The 21,174-nt window shown below is 46.0% G+C and overlaps 2 protein-coding genes across 2 annotated transcripts in view; both read left to right on the top strand.

Annotated features, from left to right (window-relative positions):
• Window positions 1-21,174, top strand: part of LOC309329961 (T-lymphocyte surface antigen Ly-9-like) — a 319,160-nt gene that overhangs the window by 66,669 nt on the left and 231,317 nt on the right. The window lies entirely within an intron of this gene.
• LOC309329968 (uncharacterized protein) overlaps window positions 1-21,174 on the top strand; it is a 79,545-nt gene that overhangs the window by 58,031 nt on the left and 340 nt on the right. The window lies entirely within an intron of this gene.

The raw sequence follows: 21,174 nt of genomic DNA, 5'->3' as shown, positions 1-21,174 counted from the left end.
TTGAACCCTGGTCGCTCCCTGGTCTCAGCCTGACACTCTATCCACAACGCCAACTTGAGAACCTGAAATGAACAGATTTGACCATTCTTAGGGGGACGCGGGTGGCGCTGTGGTCTAAACCACTGAGCCTCTAGGGCTCACCAATTGGAAGGTCGGCGGTTCGAATCCCCGCGACGGGGTGAGCTCCTGTTGCTCTGTCCCTGCTCCTGCCAACCGAGCAGTTCAAAAGCATGTCAAAGTGCAAGTAGATAAATAGGTCCCGCTTCGAAGGTAAACGGCATTTCCGTGCGCTGCTCTGGTTTGCCTGCTGGCCACATGACCCAGATAAACTGTCTGCAGACAAATGTAAAGCGAGATGAGCGACGCAATCCCAGAGTCATTCGCAACTGGACTTACCTGTCAGGGGTCCTTTACCTTTTTAAAAAATACTAGCAGCGTACGCAGTACCGGCATCATGTTTTTTTTCCCCCCTAGAAGGAAAGCCCTGCCTACTAGAACAAATCTATACACCCAAGGTCACTTTAAAGTTATAGATTCAGGACAGTCAACATGATAGGAATGTGGCCGTGATTAATCATGGGTCGAAACTGCATGCCATTATGTGCACAGGAAAAATAAAATAAACCCACATCCTTGTGATCCCAACTAAAAGGCTGGCATCCATTTCTGAGCTCGTATAATGACGCAAATTGCAGACCTGAGCCAGTTTGGTGGACACCCCCACAAACAACGCTCTTAATCAGCGATGCTAAATGCCCCAAGAAGAACAGCATACATCACAACAATGATGCATATTAAACATTAATGGCTGTTTGTGAAGAAAGCCTCCATTCGGGGGTGGCTTTGCAACACTTCATGTCTTCCACACACGGGCATCATTGTCCTTGTTTAACATGCAGGTGCACGAGGAAGGGTGTGGAAGGGTGGTTTTGGGCTCCGATTCGCCTTGGGTTGAGGACATGACCCTAAGCTACAGATGGGCAGATCAGCACATTTCCATTCTGGGTCGCTTTTGCTTTTGTTTAGGCAAGCTTTTAATGTTTGATAGACTATTGTATTTTAATATTCTGTTGGAAGCCACCCAGAGTAGCTGGGGAAAACCAGCCAGATGGGCGGGGGATAAATAATAAGTTGTTGTTGTTGTTGTTGTTGTTGTTTATTTGCATGTCTTCCACTCCATGCTGGCTTCTGCACATGCTCAAAGCCCACTCTGCAGATTGTCTTTCTTTCTTTCTTTCTTTCTTTCTTTCTTTCTTTCTTTCTTTCTTTCTTTCTTTCTTTCTTCATTTTTTTATTTGATTTATTTCTTAATAAGTGATACAGAAAATTAGAATGAAATGAACAAACAAATACTGATACAGTGGTACCTCAGGTTACAGATGCTTCAGGTTACATACACTTCAGGTTACAGACTCCGCTAACCCAGAAATAGTACCTCGGGTTAAGAACTTTGCTTCAGGGTGAGAACAGAAATCGTTCTCTGGCAGCACAGTGGCATCAGGAGGCTGCATTAGCTAAAGTGGTGTGTCAGGTTAAGAACAGTTTCAGGTTAAGAATGGACCTTCAGAACAAATTAAGTTCTTAACCTGAGGTACCACTGCACAAAGTTAAAAAAGAAACCATACATATATGTACCAATCAACTGTCTGGGGCATCCTGTTTTGAGGGGTCTTGCTCTTTCATGGCACCCCAAAATGTGTGAGATTGTGGCAGACCCATGTCTTGAGAGAGAACATGGGGTCAAAAAACAAACGTTTTGGGGCACTATGCTCTTGTGCTGGTAACACAGCCCAGAACATGCACATCCCACTTTTGTGCAGGAACATGTTGGAGGGTATGGTGGCACCATTTGCATAACAGAATCCACCACAGAGATGTTGACATTTTCAAAACTAAGGGGTCTGTAGCTTGACTTAGCTAATTGGGAGCCACTGATGTAAGCATGTCTTGGGACACATGGCTAAGTTGCAGATTGGAGGAGTGGGAGTTGGGAAAGGTCATTAGACAAATCGCTGGTGCAACTGCATTTGGAATGTTCTGTTCTGTTCTGTTGTCTCCCCTTGAAAAGGATATTGTAGAGCAAGAAAAGTGGTATGGTATGACTTCAAATGTATAGTGCAGATGGGACCTTAAGTTCAATGGGTTGTATCCAATGTTAATCCTGCTCAGAGGAGACCTGTTAAAAAGGAAGGACATGACTAATTTTGGCCCGTTATTTTCAACAGGTCTTCCATGAGTAGAACTCCGATGGATACAACCCAATGGATCTACTCTGGGTATTTCTAACATTACTTGAGACTCCAAAACTGGAAGAAGTGTCTGGTGAAGGATCAGATCAGTGGTACTTTGGTAACAAGGTATGGGCATTCAGGGGATTCAACCATGATGGCTCGGCTCACCTTACACAGTTGGAGGCATGAATGCTTCTGAATACCAGCTGCTGGAAACCACAGGAGGGGAGAGTTGTTCTTGTGCTCGAATCCTGATTGTGGGCTTCCCATGGGGCCATCCGGCTGGCCACTGTGAGAACAGTGTCCTGGATTAGATGGGTCAATGGCTTATGTCCTTCTGACCACCAGTCCAAAGTTCAGGTAAGGAGAATTCCACAAGCACCCCAGCGCTTCTTGAAATTACACCTTTGTGTAAGCCACAATTGCATCGCACACTCAGTTCATTTATGGCACATCTCCCTTTGCTTGAGGAGACCAGAAAGCATCCTTGGCATCTCCCAAACTGCAGCGTCAGAACAATTGCAGTGATTTGGGTGTGATCCCTACCATAATCTGAAAGTCAGCAATCAATTTGAACTTGGATCTGCCCACAGGGTGTGTCACACCCACGAGCGTGCCCAAGGAGGAGAGTATAAAAAGAGCTCTCCATCCAGGACCTAACCATCAGCTTCTCCTCACTCAGGAAAGAGCATCTTGAGCATCTTCTTCTTGGAGGACCAGGTATGTTCTGATCTAATCCAGTTGCCTTATAAATAGGAAACTGCCTTAGACCAGTATTGTCTCAGTATTGTCTGCTTTGAAGGGCAGTGGCTGTCTAGGGTCTCGGGAAGAAGTATCTCTCAGTCCAACCTAGAGATGTCAGGGATTGAATCCGGAGCCCTCTGCATGCAAAAGAGATGTGGTATCACTGAGCTATGACCACGTCCCCAAGGTAGATGGTGCCATTAATACCATCAAGCTAAATATGAGCTCAGAAGAAGGCACGAGGAGCCAGAGGCCAGGTGGAAGGGATCTCATGCTCGTGCTGATCCCTATCACCTAGGATCAGACTTGGCTGGTGCCCATTGGGACTGGTGAGACAAAAGGCAGGGAGTCCAACAGTAGGTGGTGCTAGAAGCAATGATAGGCAAAGCCAGCTCATCCTAGCTTTCTCCCCCACCTCTTCCCATGAACCTCTACGAAGGCAACACTCAGCCTGAGAGGCAGGATGCTGACAGCCAAGGTCACCCCCTGGCCTGGCTGTTGTAAGAAAGTGGCCAGGATGGTGAGGGATGGCTGAGTGGAGACAGAAATTGATAATAATAATAATAATAATAATAATAATAATAATAATAATAATAATTTATAATTATAATTATAATTATAATTATAATTATAATTATAATTATAATTATTTATAATTCTAATTCTAATTCTAATTCTAATTCTAATTCTAATAATAATATTTGGTTGGCGGCTCCCAACCAAATATTAAAAACACAATACAGCATCAAACATTAACAACTTCCCTAAACAGGGCTGCCTTCAGATGTCCTTTAAAAGTAAGATAGTTGCTCATTGCCTTGGCATCTGGTGGGAGGGTGTTCCACAGGGCGGGCGCCACCACCAAGAAGGCCCTCTGCTTGGTTTCCTGTAACCTCACTTCTTGCAATGAGGGAACAGCCAGAAGGCCCTCGTTGCTGGACCTCAGTGGGGGTGGAGACGCTCCTTCAGGTATACTAGACCGAGGCCATTTAGGGCTTTAAATGTCAGCACCAACACTGTGAATTGTGCTCGGAAAGGTACTGTGCTCGGATGCCCTATGCTTCCTAAGGGACTGCTTAGAACACCATTATCTAAACTTCTCGCTTCCTGATTTCACACATTTTCCTCATTATTGCTTATTCACACCCTGACCTCAGAGTGTGTTCCCCCAGAATTCCTGCACTGTGTGGGGGATTAATAAAGTGCTGCTTTTTCTACCAAAATTGGAATGTTAGCCTGCATTCTTCTACTTCCTTGAAGGCAACATTTTTGCCCCCTAAAGTGAAATGTGGAATTGGGGAGCTCCTGTCTTGCTCACATTAATCAGCTGAAGGCAGTTCAAGTTAAGAGGACCTGAAGCTGATTGTTCCACGTAGTATGATTCGGATTTAGATATATAGTTCAATGCAGCCCAGGACTGTTTTTCTAGAAAAAGAGGTGGCAGAACTCACGATGAATTCTTCCCTCGTTGCTTCCCATTGATCCCAGTGGGCCTACTCTGAGTAGAAATAAATTTTCTTGGATTCTAGCTATTGTTTAGACCAGTTTCGACTTCATTGCGTCAAAACGGAGGACTCTGCTACCCATTGAGGGTTCACAGCTTTCCTTCATGTATTCTGAAAAGTAATGACTTGAGAGTTTCATGCGTCTAGTCTCTGCTTGCCTTTTGGTTAACGGGACTCCCTCATTTGCTCTTTCAGACCCCGACTCATTGCAGAAAGATGACTTTCGGCTACGGATACTGCGGCTTCACTTGCGAATCGCAATGCCCCCCCCACCATGTGTGGATCCAGCCTCCTCCCTTCTGCGTCACTGTCCCGGGAGCCATCTTGAGCTGTGCTGACGATTCATGTGCCGTGTCTACTGATGCACCTTGCTGTGGCTATGGCGGCTCTGGGGGTTATGGCGGCTATGGCAGCTATGGTGCCTGGGGAGGCCATGGGGGCTGGGGTGGCCGTGGATGTTGTGGCAGTTATGGGGGCTATGGGGGCCGTGGCTATGGCAGCTGGGGTGGTTTTGGAAGCTGGGGTGGCCGTGGGTGCCGTTCTGGCTGCTGGGGGTGGTGAGATTCTGCTTAGACCAAGGCCAGACGGACTCCCTAGAAACCCAAGAAATGACCCAGCAATGGACTTTGGACAAAAGTTCTGCAGCTGAGCTTCTGAGCCTGGTTCTCAGTAACGACGAGCGCGCACGATCTCCGGATGAGGTTGATCGTGGCCGCCCTGAATACATCTGAAATCCAGGTCTCCACACTTCCTTGTCATGTGTATGCTCCATTTTCCCCCACTCTTGAGTGTCTGCTATGTTCTTCTTCAAATGCAAACCATGGTTACTTCTTGATTTTCCTTTATGTCTCTTACAATATCTGTATATGCCTTCTAGATCATTAAACAAAATGTTCTTCATATGACCTGTGTTCTGGTTTTGTTTTCACTAGTATGGGATCTCTCACTAAGACAGTAATTTATCCGGATGAGGGTGATCGTGGCTTCTCTGAGTACCTCTGAAATCCAGGTCTCCACACTCCATTACCCTCCATTTTTATTTTGAAAATTCTCTTTACTATGCTGTTCTTCAGATACAAACCATGGTTGCATCTAGATCTTCCTTTATGTCCCAACTTGTTCTGACACTTTATGTCTCAACATGTCATTCAGTCTTGTTCCTGTGACTAGTTCTTGTTCCTTTCCTTAATGTGCCTTGTGTTGATTCCTTAGCATGCAAATAGGTCTGAGTGGTTGATGGGTTTTGTAATGATTCTAGGGGTTGCTCGTGCGTAAGTTGTCGCTAGGTTACCTGGGTGAACCCTTTCTGTCCGGACAGCCACCCACCCGTGGCTGTCTCAAACGCTGGCAGAATCCGTCAGTGGGCGTTTCTTGAACTTCTTCCAGCAAAGACGTTCTTTGACGCCAAGTCTCCTCCTACTCTCCCTGCGCGGAGGTCTTCTGCGCAGGGAGGGTGTGGGCAGCGGAGGACCCGTGCTCTCCCCGCTGGTCTCTGGCGAGGAGTCCTGCAGCCTTCTCGCCGATTCCCCCATCTGCCCCCCTTCTCCACTGGTGCTACGCTGATTTCCTTCCCCAGCAGATGGGCTGCCTCTCTCCCTACTGGGACCCTCTCCAGCATCCCTCTGGAGTCTTCCCTCCGCCTCTGGCTCCGATGGCAGTTCCCTGACAGGGATTGATAGAATGGTTTATGATTTCAATATCAAGTAATACTGAGCTTTGTATTGCCTTAGTTTAAAAAAACCCAAAACTGGTATAGGAGCTGCTATTAAAGTAGTAGCAATTTGCACTCCAAGATCACATATATTCATATAATCACAGAGTTGGAAATGATCTCAGAGTTCATCTCCACTGACTCCATAGACATGACTCTGTGCAACATGCTAGTCCTTTCTTGTTTCCTTTAGTGTGCAACATGTTGGTTGCTGGGCATGCATTCCAATGGGGACAAATGTAAGGTTCTGCACTTAGGCAGGAAGAACCACTCTATTCTGCCTTGGTCAGACCATACCTGGAATACTGTGTCCAGTTCTGGGTGTCACAATTTAAGAAGGACGTTGACAAGCTGGAAGGTGTGCAAAGGAGGGCAACCAAGATGATAAATGAAACCAAGCCTGATGAGGAATGGTTGAAGGAGCTGAGTATATTTAGCCTGGAAAAGAAGAGACTGAGAGGAAATATGAGAGCCATCTTCAAGTATCTCAAGGGCTGTCCCATGGAGGAAGGAGCAAGCTTGTTTTCTCCTGCTCTGGAGGGCAGAACGTGAGCCAGCCCCTTCAAGTTACAAGGAAGAAGATTCTGACTAAACATCAGAAAGAACTTTCTGATGGTGAGATCTGTCTGACAGTGGAACTCGGGAGATTGTGGACTCTCCTTGCTTGGAAGTTTTTAAGAAGAGGTTAAATGGCTATTTGTCATGAATGCTTTAGCTGAGATTCCTGCATTGCAGGAGGTTGGAGTGGACAATCCAGCTTTAAGATTCTACGATTCTATAATAAGTCTAAGAGGTCAGTGCTAATTTGTACAATGGCTGCTGGTGTCTTGATGGCACCGATGGCTGCTTAAAAGTAGAGGGGAAGTGATATTTCTTTGTAATGGAAGTGCCAGTTGTGTTTGTTCTAATCTCCTCACTGTGAGACAGGGAGTGTGGGGCCAAAGGCTGGTGAAGAAACTCCTGAAGAAGTGATCAAAGTGGTTAAGATCTGGGACCACAGAAGTTGATCAAAAGAGAGGTATGAAGGTTCCTCACATGAAAACGTCCATTAGACAGAGTGAGGTGTGGTGGATTTCCTCAATAAACATGTCACTGTGATGTCTGAGGAGACTTTACTTGGTCAGAACAACAGTGGTTTCAGACAAACTCACAAAAGTGGACTCTACAGGCCTATAAACTACACAGGTTTATATGAAACAAAAAAAATTCCTTCCAGTAGCACCTTAAAGACCAACTAAGTCAGTTCTTGGTATGAGCTTTCGTGTGCATGCACACTTCTTCAGATACACAGTGTATCTGAAGAAGTGTGCATGCACACGAAAGCTCATACCAAGAACTGACTTAGTTGGTCTTTAAGGTGCTACTGGAAGGAATTTTTTTTGTTTTGACTATGGCAGACCAACACGGCTACCTATCTGTAACTAGGTTTATATGAAGGCATTCTTCGGCTCAGCTTTGCACACGCATAGAAATTAAGTCGCGTTCTCGGAGGAAAAGCATGCCTGCATTATCAGAGCTGGATGTCTGATTCAGTGAGAGGGACAGGGTGTGAACTCTCTACCAGGCTAGCTCAAGGCTGATCTTTCCCTGTGCAAACTTTCTTAACACATTCTAATATCCATTCAGAGTAAGCAGATTCCCAAACAACATCCTTTCACACATTATTTTTTTACGTTGCTTCACGTGTAGGCAATCTATCCCAGCATATACTATAATTCCCACTCCACCTGCTCAAGGTTCCCCCACCTTAAGGTAACCAGTAGGGCTGCTGTCATCCAGCATTTTGCTTTAACATGCAGCTCATGTCAGTCCTGAGGTTGATGAAAAGCATGTCCTGAAGCAGGACAGGTTATAATTCATATGACTCATCAACGGAACAAAGATAGCATCAGCTTCTCTCTCTCTCTCTCTCTCTCTCTGCATCTGTCAGGAGTGTATGCAGGAGCCGGGCCCTGTGACTGGTAGAGCCTCACAGGACTGGGGCTTTCCTGAGTTTGGCCTGGAAGGGCAAGGCGCGGCCACACAGGTGAGGCTTGACAGAAGACTCATAGCACCTGGTGGCAAGGGCCGGGAGGGGTATATAAGGCCAGCATTTCCCTCTGGGTCTTTGCCACAGCAACACGCTAACCACCTAGCTGTGCTTTGGCTTCCTGACTCCTGGTTTTCTGACCCTTGGACTCTTGGCTTCCTGGCTTCTGGCTTCCTGACCCTCAGACTCTTGGCTTCCAGACTCCTGGTTTTCTGATTCTTGGACTCTTGGCTTGCTGACTTTGGACTGCTGATTCCTGCTTCCCGACCTCTACCCCAGTCCCGACGTACCAAGCTGGGACTCCAACTGCCTGTAACCTGGACCATGACAGCATCTCTTAAGAAGAATCAAGGGCAGCCCATCCCATTTCACCACCTGAGAGGAAAGAGGAAGGTGCCACTCTGTGCATGTGTCATGCACCAGCCACCAACCCACCTTGCCCCCACCCCACCAAAGCATCACTTACTGGGTCACACTGCTGAGGGTTCCTGCAAGATCTCGCAAGAGCCTCATGAGATCTTGTGAGAGCATGCAGAGGCCTCTGAAGGTTTCATGCAACCTTCCCGGTAAACATGACATCTCCCTCACTTCTGCCTAGCTTACCAGGGTCTCAGGAAGGTCACATGAGACCTCTGGAGGCCTCAGCACAATTTTGTGGGCCTCTCACAAGATCTCACCAGAAGCTGCTGCTTCTTTGTTTTTCCGGCAGTGGCAAGAGGCCTCTGTCTGTCTCATGGGTGAGTTGGCCCTGAGAAGACTACGATCCCGCCTCCCTTTATAAAATGCAGAAAACAGAAGCACAATGCGCTCACCATGCTGAAAGATACCCTGGAGGCAGTTATGGCAGAGAAGAGTCAACTTTGCAGCTGGCTTGGAAGAACATGAGCCTGGTGGTGTCCTGGCTGTTCTGACATTCTCATGATTGATTCATCCATCCATAACACTGACATGTCATGAATGGATGAATCATAAGAATGTTAGCTGCAGGGGAGAGTTGATGGGAAGCCATTGATTTTAGTTTCCCTAATTTCCCCCTTTTCCCTACATTAAATTCAGCTAGCATCATTTTCACATCTTTGCTAATATGGCCTACATAGATTATCCTCTTTTAATCCCTACAAAAAACACACAACCCTGTTAGGCTGAGAGGCATTGGGCTTCTCGTGGCCATGTGAGGATCAAAGTGGTCAAGAAAATTCAGCAGCAGCTTAGTGCAAATTTAACAAGCATTACTTTTTGGATTTAATTTTGCACAATATGCACAATTCTCACAAGGTACAGTCTTCAGATAGGGCTGGAAGAGACTTCCTGGCTGAAATCACTGCCACTCAGTGCAGACTATGCTGGGATAGATGGATCTAGGTTTTTGTTTGTTTGTTTGTCAGGCAAAGCCACTTGAATAGAGCACAAAGCAGAGTATTGATAGGCATAGCCTGGCAAGAGACACAAGGGCCAGCTGGAGGGTCTGGAAGACCAGATCCAGCATCTCAGTCTGTGTTTCCCCACTTCTGTTCAGTGTGGTTATTTGCCCCCTTCCCTGACTGTGGGGCTTTGATCCCAGGGTGCATCACTGGGAATAGGATATGGGGCTGAGGAAGATAGAGGGACAATAGACACACACACACACACACACACACACACACACACACACACACACACACATCTAATGGACAACACCACAGCATGGTTGTTAACTGGGTTTAATTGTATGGTCTATGCTTCACCCATCATGTTCAAACTGCTCTGACTGCCATTTTACTTCCAGGCTCAATTTGTGACTCAGATTCTTGTCTATAAACCAGAGGTGTAGAACTGGATCAGACTAGTGGACCAGATTGTTATCTCCCCCACCCACCGCAGGACTAATTTGACAGATGAGTGGCGTCATCCTCCTGTCCACCACCTGACATCACAGTGACACCAGGTGACTCTTTTTGGCCCATGTGGCTTGAGATCAAACCATGTGGACAAATGCACACATGACCCACAAAGCACCATTCAAAATGCTCAGTGTGACAGTCAGCTGATTTTCAGGAAGCCTTCGGAAAGACTCAGCAATAAGCTGGTTGCCAGGTCTTGTGTAGCCCATTTCAAAGCTCTCCACAAGACCTGGCAACCAGCTGATAAATTTCCAAGTACTCTGAGCCCTGCGAGTCCTGACTTGTCCTGCAAGATTTTCCATGGCATGAGGTCTCGCTCTAATTGCCTTGCCCACAGTTGTCTGACCCCTGGGCCAACTGAAGGCAATCCTGTATAGGGAAGGTTTTTTTTTTTTAATGTTTTATTGTGTTTTTATATATGTTGGAAGCTGCCCAGAGGAGCTGGGGCAACCCAGTAAGAAGTGTGGGGTACAAATTGTAAAATTATCATTATGGAATGGGATGTCCCTATTTTCATCGGAGAAATGTTGGAGGGGATGAGATAGGATCAGAACATCACAGAGTTTGACCTGAAGTTTCAGGGTTTTATCCTGTCATGTGGAAGGAGTAAAATATCAGAGTGAAGGAGACAAATAATAGGAGGCAGTTATGCACATAGCATTTGGGAGGGGTTTTTCTGAGGGTCAGAGGCCCTATCATTACTGACTCTTGTTCCGAACTGCTTTGCCCACCCTGTATTTGGGTCCTGGTACTACAAAATAGTAGTGCTGGATATCTAGTAAGCTGCCATTTAAAACTGCCTTCAGTCCCCTGGAGTGATGCCACCAGCAGTGGTGTGAAGCCCACTGGGGCACTGACATTGGCAGGTGCATGACAAGGTCACTTTGTCCTCACACCTGCACCTGGCCTGTGGTCACTTGGCTTCGTTCCCCTGTGGCAGTAAAACGAAGATCAAACGAAAGGAGTGTTTTACCAGTTAGAATTTTTAATAATTACAGAGAGAGAACAAAAAGTACATCTCCTAGAAATGGCTAGGCTCCCATTTAAGGCTCACATCCCCTCCTTCCCTCTTAGTCTACGTCACTCCTACTTCTTGTAATCTGAGCTCATACCTTCTGTGTTTTCTGTTCTGAGATTTTCTGAGCTCTTCGGGAGACCTTGGGGAGAGCAGAGGAATGCTGTCCAAGCATTCTGTGAATCTGTTAACCCTCTCTCTTCCAGTCAGGGCCCGATTTAGGTTTGATGAGGCCCTAAGCTACTGAAGGTAATGGGGCCCTTTATATGTCCAGCTGTCCTTTGTCAACAACAAATTGTCACTGTGTTTTGTGTTGAATATATGCTATATGGTAATTGATGGAGCTAATAGGTATCTAAGGCCATTTGCATATAACAAAATATGCATTTTATCAAAGTAATTGTTGAAAAGTCCATGCAGAATGCAAAGTCCATGCAAAATGTAGGCACCCTATATATAGAAATGAGCAAACCAGTGATATCTGAGGGAGGAGGCTAGCAGGAGGGGGCCCTTTACTTACATCATGGGACCCTACACAACACAAACCACTGTTGCTGCATGTAGGTTTTATTTTATTTGTTTTTCATCTTATATTTTGGAAATGTACATCCAGGTTTTTTTTCCTTTAAATTTTTTTGGAGCCCCCAAGAGAGTGGGGCCCTAAACTATAGCTTCTTTAGTTTATTCGCAAATCCAGCACTGCTTCCAGTGTTTCTTCTCCTAGCTGTTCCCCATCCGGTATTTCCCAGCTTCTGCATTCTGAACTATGCCCCTCTGCAAACCACTGTTCCAAAGTTATACTGTTCTCTTGCTCCTGGGAAGATTCAGGAGCAGCGGGAGGGGAGGGGAGGCTCCCCATTCCTCCTCAGTGCAGCCCTCCTCAGCATGGTTCCTGACAGTTCTCTCTTCTGACCAGCCTGGGGATCTCATCTCTCCAAGGTAAGCACTCTATCTCACCAGGCGCCAATCTGCTTCCTACAGATGCCCCACCCCATAGCTCATAGGATCCACTTCTGAACCTCACAGGAGGCATGGCATCTTCTATCCAGAGATGTTTTCTTTGGTGTCTACTCCAGAACAAGGCCTCTGAACCGCTATTTGTATTACAAACTTCAAAGTAATGCCAGTTTATTCAATATACAGTGGTAGCTCAGGTTGAGTACTTAATTCGTTCTAGAGGTCCATTCTTAACCTGAAACTGTTCTTAACCTGAAGCACCACTTTAGCTAATGGGGCCTCCTGCTGCCGCCGCGCCACCAGAACACGATCCTGAAGCAAAGTTCTTAACCCGAGGTACTATTTCTGGGTTAGCGGAGTCTGTAACCTGAAGCATATGTAACCTGAAGCGTATGTAACTCGAGGTACCACTGTACACCATGAGAACCAAAACAACAAAGAAATGGACAAAAGCAAGAGACAGCTGCTACATGAATGCCATGACAAGTTTTATTGCAGAAGGAGGGGGGGAGAGAAAATAAGTTCACAGACAGAACAAAAAGGTATACATTTGGAAAGGTATCACTCATTCAAGGGAGACTGAACTACCCTGTGTGTATGCAATTCATTCACGCTGATCAAACAAGGATAAGTCCCCTATACAGAAGCATTTGCAGGGAATAAAATATGGGCTGATGGGAAGATGAGCCACACAAGCACCATGGTACATAGGCACGACCACTCATGGAAACCTTTGGAAAGCTTCTACAGCACACCAAGGAAATTCTGGGTGACACAGACAATGCAACAGCCTTTGGCTGTGATATCTCACAAGTCTGAATTTGCACGCACGGAACAAGGAGCGTGGGGAATTCCCTAGGAAACGGCACAAAAATCGAGCCCATGGACTTGTTGGTATCTTACACACACAGCTGAGGGTGCATTACCACCAACTGGTAACACAATCCCTCACCCCCAGGGAATTCTGGGAAGCCCGGTTCAGTGAGGGAAGGGCCCTTGTCAAATGAGAGTTCCCAGAATCCTTTGCAAGAAACCATGCCATGCAATAATACTTGAGACGGTAGAAGAGGAGCTTAAAAATGTATAGAAAAAGCACTGTTTTTGTGAGCCTGGCCTTCAAAGAAGATCTGAAGGCCCACAACAACTTTCATATAGGTTGCTGGATCGAATCAGATGTAACTTGGCAGAGTTCTTTGTTGGTGAGGTCGTTTCTTTATCCATTGATGTTCCTTCTGTCGTGGTCAAAGCTCTCACCAGCAGCCACCATAGCCACCCCATCCACGGCCAAAGCCACCCCAACCACCGCCATAGCCACCACGGCCCGCACCGTAGCCATAGCCGTAGCCACATGGTGATGTGCAGGAAACCGCACACGAATCATTGGCACACGATATGATGGGTCCTGGGACTGTGATGCAGAAGGGAGGGGGCTGGATCGGCACGTGGTGTGGGGGGCATTGGGATTCGCAGGTGAAGCCACAGTTTCCAAAAGCCATCCTTCTAAAATATCTGAAACGATAACATTTGAAAGTGTGGTTAATGGGTTGCTATAGGTAAAAATGGGATGGACCAAAAATGGGAGCGACCAAGCTGATGTTGGTTGAACATTGATGAAACATAACACAGGAATGCATTGAGGTTCTATAGGTCTAAAAGGACATTGGGAGAGGGCCTGGCCAATATTTACTAGGCAGGGAGTTCCAGAGGATAGAGATGTTGCTGCAGTGAAAGCGTTGTTCCTTGCAGGTGTGGAGAGAAAATCAGGTTAGATGTAGGGGACAAGGCAATCCTTCAAATAAACTGGTTTCAACCTGTCAACGGCTTTATGAAGCTTGAACCTGGTTGCAAATGCTTAACCAATGTTTTTGAAATATCATGCAATTTGCTATTCTGTGCTCAACATTTTTGCCCTGCATTCCTTAAAAATGGGGCTTTCCTCCTCCCTAAGACAAGCTCAACAACTTTGACCTGAACCTCCCAAAAGGGGGTGGATCACTGCCAATCTACCCCCTGAGTAGATTGCAGTCTCTTGGGAGATGGCCACCCCTGGTATGTATTATAGAATGCACGAAGATTCTTTCTCTCCCCTCCCATCAATACGTGCATTGTGATGGGTTATCACAGGAACAAAGGAAGGTGCCCTATACTGAGTCAGACCATTGGCCTATCTAGTATTGTCTGCACTGACTGGCAGGGGCTGTCTGGGGTTTCAGGCCAGATTTTCTCCCAAAGCTACCTAGAGAAGCTGCGGTCTGAACCTAGGACTTTCTCTATGCAAAGTAGAAGATCTACCACTGAGCTATGGTCCTTAGGTCCATGTAGGTCAATACAGTCTATGTGGATTCTCAGGGGCTCTGCAGGCCTTCAGAAATGGAGTCTCTCCCAGCTCTCCCAGGAGACTCCAGGATTTGAACCTGGAACCTTCTGCGTGCAAAGTGCCCAGCCGCTTGGCTACCAAACCAACATTGGCACCAGAAAGATGCTCATGGAGGTGATAGCAGTCCCTAGTGCATAGATCAGATTTCACCAATGCATTGCCTTGCAGATGTTTTTGACTGGCTGAAGCTGAGGGAAGCTGGAGTCAAAACACATGGATAAGAGAAACCATCACACACGTACCTGGTGCTCCGGAGATGGAAATCTCAAGAAGTGATGTAGAAGTGAGGAAAGTTACCATTTGAAGACTTCTGAGCCTGCCACCCCTTTTATACCATCTCAGGGTGACATGCAGATGTGGTAGGGAGTCCCCTCCCCACAATTAGCAGCTGATCTCTGGTACCCCTCTTCAAAGAAAGCACCCCATAAATGCTGCATCTCTGTGATAATTAGGCGATTATCTGCCCACCTGAGATTCTCTCTCCAACCAAATAAATGCCTATGGTTTACAGTTCAAAAGTCTGATATTTAATGCAGGTTGGTGGAGACCAAAGCCAGAGCAGTGCTTGCCCACATCAGAGGACCCTAAACAAAAAGATACGAGTGAAGCAGAACTTGTAAAAGAAGAAGAAGAAGAAGAAGGGTTGGGAAAGGAATTCTGGGAGAGTAGCAATTAGTTGCACTTACGACATCGTCTTGGCTGAAAGACCACGCCAAATCTGGGTTGCCAAACTTAGCATAGGAGTCTCCTTTCCTTTTTTGTGAGGGGTGGAGCAAGTAAAATAAAGCATTTTTTTTAAAAAAAAAACATATTAAAATGCAAAATAAGATTGGAAGGGTTCTGATTAGGGGTGGTGGTGATTAATTGATTGATCGCCTTCTACATCACCATCTCAAGGTGATTTATATATAATATTTCTTTTATTTATCACATTTATAACACACCTTTTTCTCCAAGGAGTTCAAGGTGGTATGTACATTGTTCTCATTTAATCCACACAGCAACCCTGTAAGGTAAACTAAGCTGAGAGGCAGTGACTGGCCCAAGGTTAAACACTGAGCTTAATGGCTGGTTGGGGATTTGAACCCAGGTCCTGGTCTAATGCTTTAACCACTATGCCACACTGGCTTTCAGATGAGGCAAGACTAAAACACTAGAAAGGGGCACTCATGCTAAAGTCCCATTTGTCCACCTGGGAAAGCCTGTTGCAACCAAAATGTCTTCAACCAAGATTTTTTCCAGTCGGAATGTGCTGGAACTCAGTTCCCACATCTCTCAGGCAGGTGCCATTGCCATTATAAGAGAACAAGGGAGGTGTTCATGCTGAGTTCCGGCACCTCTTTTCCTTTTCTTCGACCATTTATGGAAAATGTACATCCAGTGGGCATCTGTTGTTATCTCGACAGGGTTGCTCTTCCACGGAACAGGGGCAGCCACAATCCAACCCGAGGTGACCCAAATGGTTGTGCTCCTCTAGATCTGCCTTTTTCATATGCTGGTGGTAGTTTGTTCTGGACCAGAGCTTTGACTATCCATTCAGCAATGAATGGGTCAGACTGCTGACCGATGGATCAGACTATTTAAAGGCTTCATGGATTCATTTGTAGCACTGTTCCACAGTTTTTCTCCACTGATCTGCAAGAAACCCACATGAAGATTCCTATTACTGAAGTTTGCTCCATGTGGGACCACCCTTGAGGTTGGTCTGGGGGCTGTTGCTGGTGTAGAACCTGGCAACTGACTTACTTGAGGTCACTGAGGTCCAGCTCCGAGGATCTTCTGGTGGTTTCCTCCCTGTGGGAAGTGAGATTACAGGGAATCAGGCAGAGGGCCTTCTCAGTAGTGGCGCCTGTCCTGTGGAACGCCCTCCCACCAGATGTCAAGGAAATAAACAACTATCTGACTTTTAGAAGACATCTGAAGGCAGCCCTGTTTAGGGAAGTTTTTAATGTTTGATGTTTTATTGTGTTTTTAATGTTTTGTTGGGAGCCACCCAGAGTAGCTGGGGAAACCCAGCCAGATGGGCGGGGTATAAATAATAAGTTGTTGTTGTTGCTTCTCCTCCTCCTCTTCTTCTTCTTCTTCTTCTTCTTCTTCTTCTTCTTCTTCTTCTTCTTCTTCTTCTTCTTCCTCACCACTACCACCACCACCAGCATATAACACCTTGCTTGTGGGATTTGCTCTACCTGCTAATCTTCTACTGGGTCAGTTTCAAGGATTTGGTGGTAGTGTTCTTGGAAGAAAAGTGATGATAAGCCTAGACAGCATCTCAAAAAGCAGAGATATCACCTTGCCAACAAAGGCCTGTATAGTTCAAGCTATGGTTTTCCCAGTAGTGATGTATGGAAGTGAGAGCTGGACCATAAAGAAGGCTGATCACCGAAGAATGGATGCTTTTGAATTCTGGTGCTGGAGGAGACTCTTGAGAGCCCCATGGACTGCAAGACGATCCAACCTCTCCATTCTGAAGGAAATGAGCCCTGAGTGCTCACTGGAAGGACAGATCCTGAAGCTGAGGCTCCAAGACTTTGGCCACCTCATGAGAAGAGAAGACTCCCTGGAAAAGACCCTGATATTGGAAAAGATGGAGGGCACAGGGAGAAGGGGACGACAGAGGACGAGATGGTGGGACAGTTCTCGAAGCTACCAGCATGAGTTTGACCAAACTGCGGGAGGCAGTGGAAGACAGGAGTGCCTGGCGTGCTCTGGTCCAGGAGGTCACGAAGAGTCGGACACGACTAAACGACTAAACAACAACAACATAAGACTCTAGTCCTCAAGGTGCTGAATATTGGGCTGATTTAAGTAAGAAGCTGCTATATGCTGAGTCAGACCATCGGTCCATCTATCTCAGTATTGTTGACACTGGCTGGCAGTGGTTCTGAGCGCTTTTCAGGACAGGAGTCTCTCCTGGTCCTAACCTGGAGATGCCAGGGATTGAACGTGTGGGCTTCTGAATGCCAAGCAGATGTTCTGCTCATGGGCAGACTTTGGTTTTTCAGATTTCAGCGGCGCCCTGGGAGAGCCCAAAATTTGGCACCCCCACCTCTCGCCTTCTGTTCTGCTCAATTTGCTACATTATCGTTTGGATGGCATGTGGCAACCCCTAGGCTTGGCACCCAGTACAGGGCAACCAGTTGTGCTGCCCTAAATCTGCTTCTGCTCTGCTGCTGAGCAGCGACACTCTTCAGAATTATTTGTTTGCTTACCAATGCTTTACAGAAGGACAATAACTCATTTTACCAAGTGGCACAATGGGAGTGGGGAGTGCAGAAAGAGGCTGAAGGGCTGCAAGGCTTCCTCTAAATGAAAGCTTTCAACCAGCTTCATAAACAGTCATCAAACATTTATATGAGCTCAAATGCTTGGATTGTTTCATGGTTTGTTTATGGGAGATTTCTATACTCTCTGGCAGCATCTTTAAGGCGGGGAAGGTAAATGCAACATTATTTTTTTTATGCATCCGCTAATTGGGTCACTGTTTATAGGCGCCTTATCTGGGTATATATTTATCCTGAAATATTCCTCTGTAATAATTGCATTGCTATTGTTGTTTCCGCTTGTTTACAGGACTCATCTTCCACTGGTCTGAGTTGATGCAACTGAGTTGAATGGGAGATAAACTGAATTCAGTTTGCACTGAAAGGTGAATGTAACCTAATTTGAATGAAACAATGAACAGACCGAAAGCGCAACGATTTTTGAAATTTGCATTTCTCTGAATTTTTCAATGCAGTTCTCCAACTGAGTTATCTGTCCTGAAACTAGGCCCATTCCAGCATAAAAATGGTATCTTAGTGAAAATAGCATACACAAATACATATTGTTAGGGGAAGCGGATTTGCAAAAATGTGTACACGAAGCAAAATTGCATGCAAAAATTTGTATATCTGGACAATTTTGCACTCAAATTCTGATGAATTTTCATGTGAATTTTTATTGTTATTGCAATTTTTCTCCATTGACGTTACGGTGACACACGCAATTTCCCCTCTCCTCATTTAATCCCTGCAACAACCCTGTGTGGTTAGGATAGGCTGAGATTCGTTGACCAGCCCCAGGTTACCCAGTGAGCTTCATAGCTGAGTGGGGATGTGAACCCTGGTCCCCCAGATGATAGTCTGACACTCTAACCACTACACCACACTAGCTCTCCAAAATTGTTTGTGGAAATGTAGAGAACTGAACTGAACTGATACTGGCAGAACTTTACTGCAAGATTCAGGAAAGCTAAAAGAAATGAATTCTTCATGCAGCACATAGCTAAACTATAGAACTCACTCCCATAAGAAGCAGTGAGGACCACCAACTTGGATAACTTTAAAAGAGGAGTGGATAAATTCATGGAGGTTGTCAGGGAACTGCTATCAGCTCAGAGGTGAGAGGTGGAAGGGCAGTTGTGTTACAGGGAGCCCCCGAAGATCTTGCGAAGCAGTTCTTCCTCTGGCGAGGAGGGAAGCCCCACTTCCAGTGGGGAAGGGGCACAGGGATCAGAAGGGGAGGGAAGACAAGTCCCCCTTTGCCGGCGCCCACGTTGTGCAGTAGATTTGCACACAGAGAGGGGAGGAGTAGGGTGGGGGTCACACGACTGTTATGTTGGGGAAGGTATAAGAACCCCCGACTCCCAGATTCTGCTAGCGACTGAGCAGACATGGACTTGCGATGCTCTGCAATGTGAAATAGTTTGTACAGATAATAAAGCCTGGAAAAGACAGGTTGGAGTCTTGCCTGTTTGCTCTCGAGCAACCACACCACCACCTGACAGAGGTGAAGGCTATTGGTGGCTACTAAGATGACTATGTTCTGCCTCTTCTGTCAGGGACAAGATGCTTCTGAATACTAGTTGCTGGGAATCTCGGGTGGACGGTGTGCTGTTAAACTCAGGTCCTGATAGCAGGTTTCCAACAGTCACCTGGCTGGCCACTGTGAGAACAAGATGCTGGACTAGAAGGGTGATCAATCTTATGTCCTGATCCTCTTAATGCTATAAAAATACTAAGATACTAAGAGAAACCCAAATGCATATGTTCACTCATCCCTAGCTGTATTGCACCCATTGTGTGAGACTAATCTGGCTCTTTCTTCCAAAGGTACTATCCAGAAATGATATAGATTAGAGGTAGAGTACATGAACCCGGGTTCAATCCCTAGCCTCTGCATTTTGGCCCAAGACATGCTTATTGCTTGAAATCCTGAAGAACAGCTGTAGATAATACCGGGCTTGATGGACCAATGATCTGACTCTGATAAGGCATCTTCCTGTTTAAATCAGCCCTTTATCCGCACCTTGAGAACCTTGGGAAATCATATTTAGAGAAAGCACCAAAGTGGTCAAGCAGCTTTTGTGTCATGCAGAAAGAACCAGGTTCTATCCCTGACATTTCTAGATAGGTTTGGGAGTGCCTGAAACCCAGGAGAGTTACTGCCAGAAAATGGTTCTAGATTCAGGCACGTAGCCGTGTTGGTCTGATGCTGTCGAAATGAATAAATAAAATTAAAAATTGTCCAGGAGACCAGTGGATCAGAAGAAGTGTGCATGCATGCAAAAGCTTATACCCAGAACAAACTTAGTTGGTCTCCAAGGTGCTACTGGACATTTAAAATTTTTTATTTATTTATTTCGACTGCCAGAAAATGAGTGGACAATACTGATCTGTAAGGATAACGTATATGATTTAGAACAAGTCAATTTCTGGTGTCTATGTTCAGGTTACAGCTGCCCAGCCAAACTTTGTAGAAAACACTTGGATGTCCTAGCCAATCAGGGGTTCCTTAAGTTCAGTTTCAGTAACAAGACTGATCCATAAAATGCAGCCCTGCTAAATGTTAAAATAAAGAAAACCTTGTCATGGCACAGAGAAAGAGGTGGTGTATTGGTTTCGATGTCAGAATAGGACCTGGGAGGTCCTGGGCTCAAACAATCCATTTATCCATGAAGCTCAATGGGATGGCATTTGGGCCAGCCTCTGTGTCTAGCCTACCTCACAAGGTTGTTATGAACATAAAAAGGGGAGGGGGGAAAGTGTGCGTGCAACCATGAGCTCCTTGGAGGAAAGATGGGATATAAATGTAAAGAAAAATGAATCAAATGACATCCTTCCAGGAATAGGAGACAGACCCACAAACCCAACAAGAGGCCCCCACTGAACTATTTGTGTCTCCAGCAACATCCATCCCGTGACCAATCTAGCTAAGCCTTTTGAGTCAATCCTAGAGCACAAGGAGTAAATCTAGGGAGTGGGGGTTGCAGATAGGGGGAGAGAAATAAAGGAAAAGCTCATAAAAGACTTGGAAATTAAAGGATGGTGCAGGGCGGAATCTGCTTGCATTGGTTAAGTCATGCCACCAAATAATTAGCACAAACAAACAGGGTAACAATTACATTTGTTTGGGGCGACAGGAGGGATACAGCCTCTGGATGGGTCAACCACGGTGACATTGCCTGCCCATTTGGCCGCCTCAAATTCAGTATAAAAAGCTCCGCCGATGCTCCGATTTTCCAACAGCTCCTTTGAGGAACAACCTCTCCAGAATCCTTCTCCTTTGAGGAAGTAAGTCTAACTGAGCCTCTGCAGTGAAGTTAAAGCCTTTGCTTTGTTTTGAAGCAGGTTTTGGTAAAATAGGAAGGAAAGTTTGAAGCAAGAGGTGTAGGGTGGGCGAAAGGACAGGACTTGATTGAATTGGCTTAATTTCTGCAGGGGGTGTTCTAGCACTGACTTTCCAGC

This window comes from Podarcis erhardii, assembly GCF_964252035.2.
Source record: "Podarcis erhardii genome assembly, chromosome: 15".
Lineage (NCBI taxonomy): Eukaryota > Metazoa > Chordata > Lepidosauria > Squamata > Lacertidae > Podarcis > Podarcis erhardii.
Note: the sequence above shows the minus strand (reverse complement) of the source record. Positions and strands in the feature narration are given on the sequence as shown.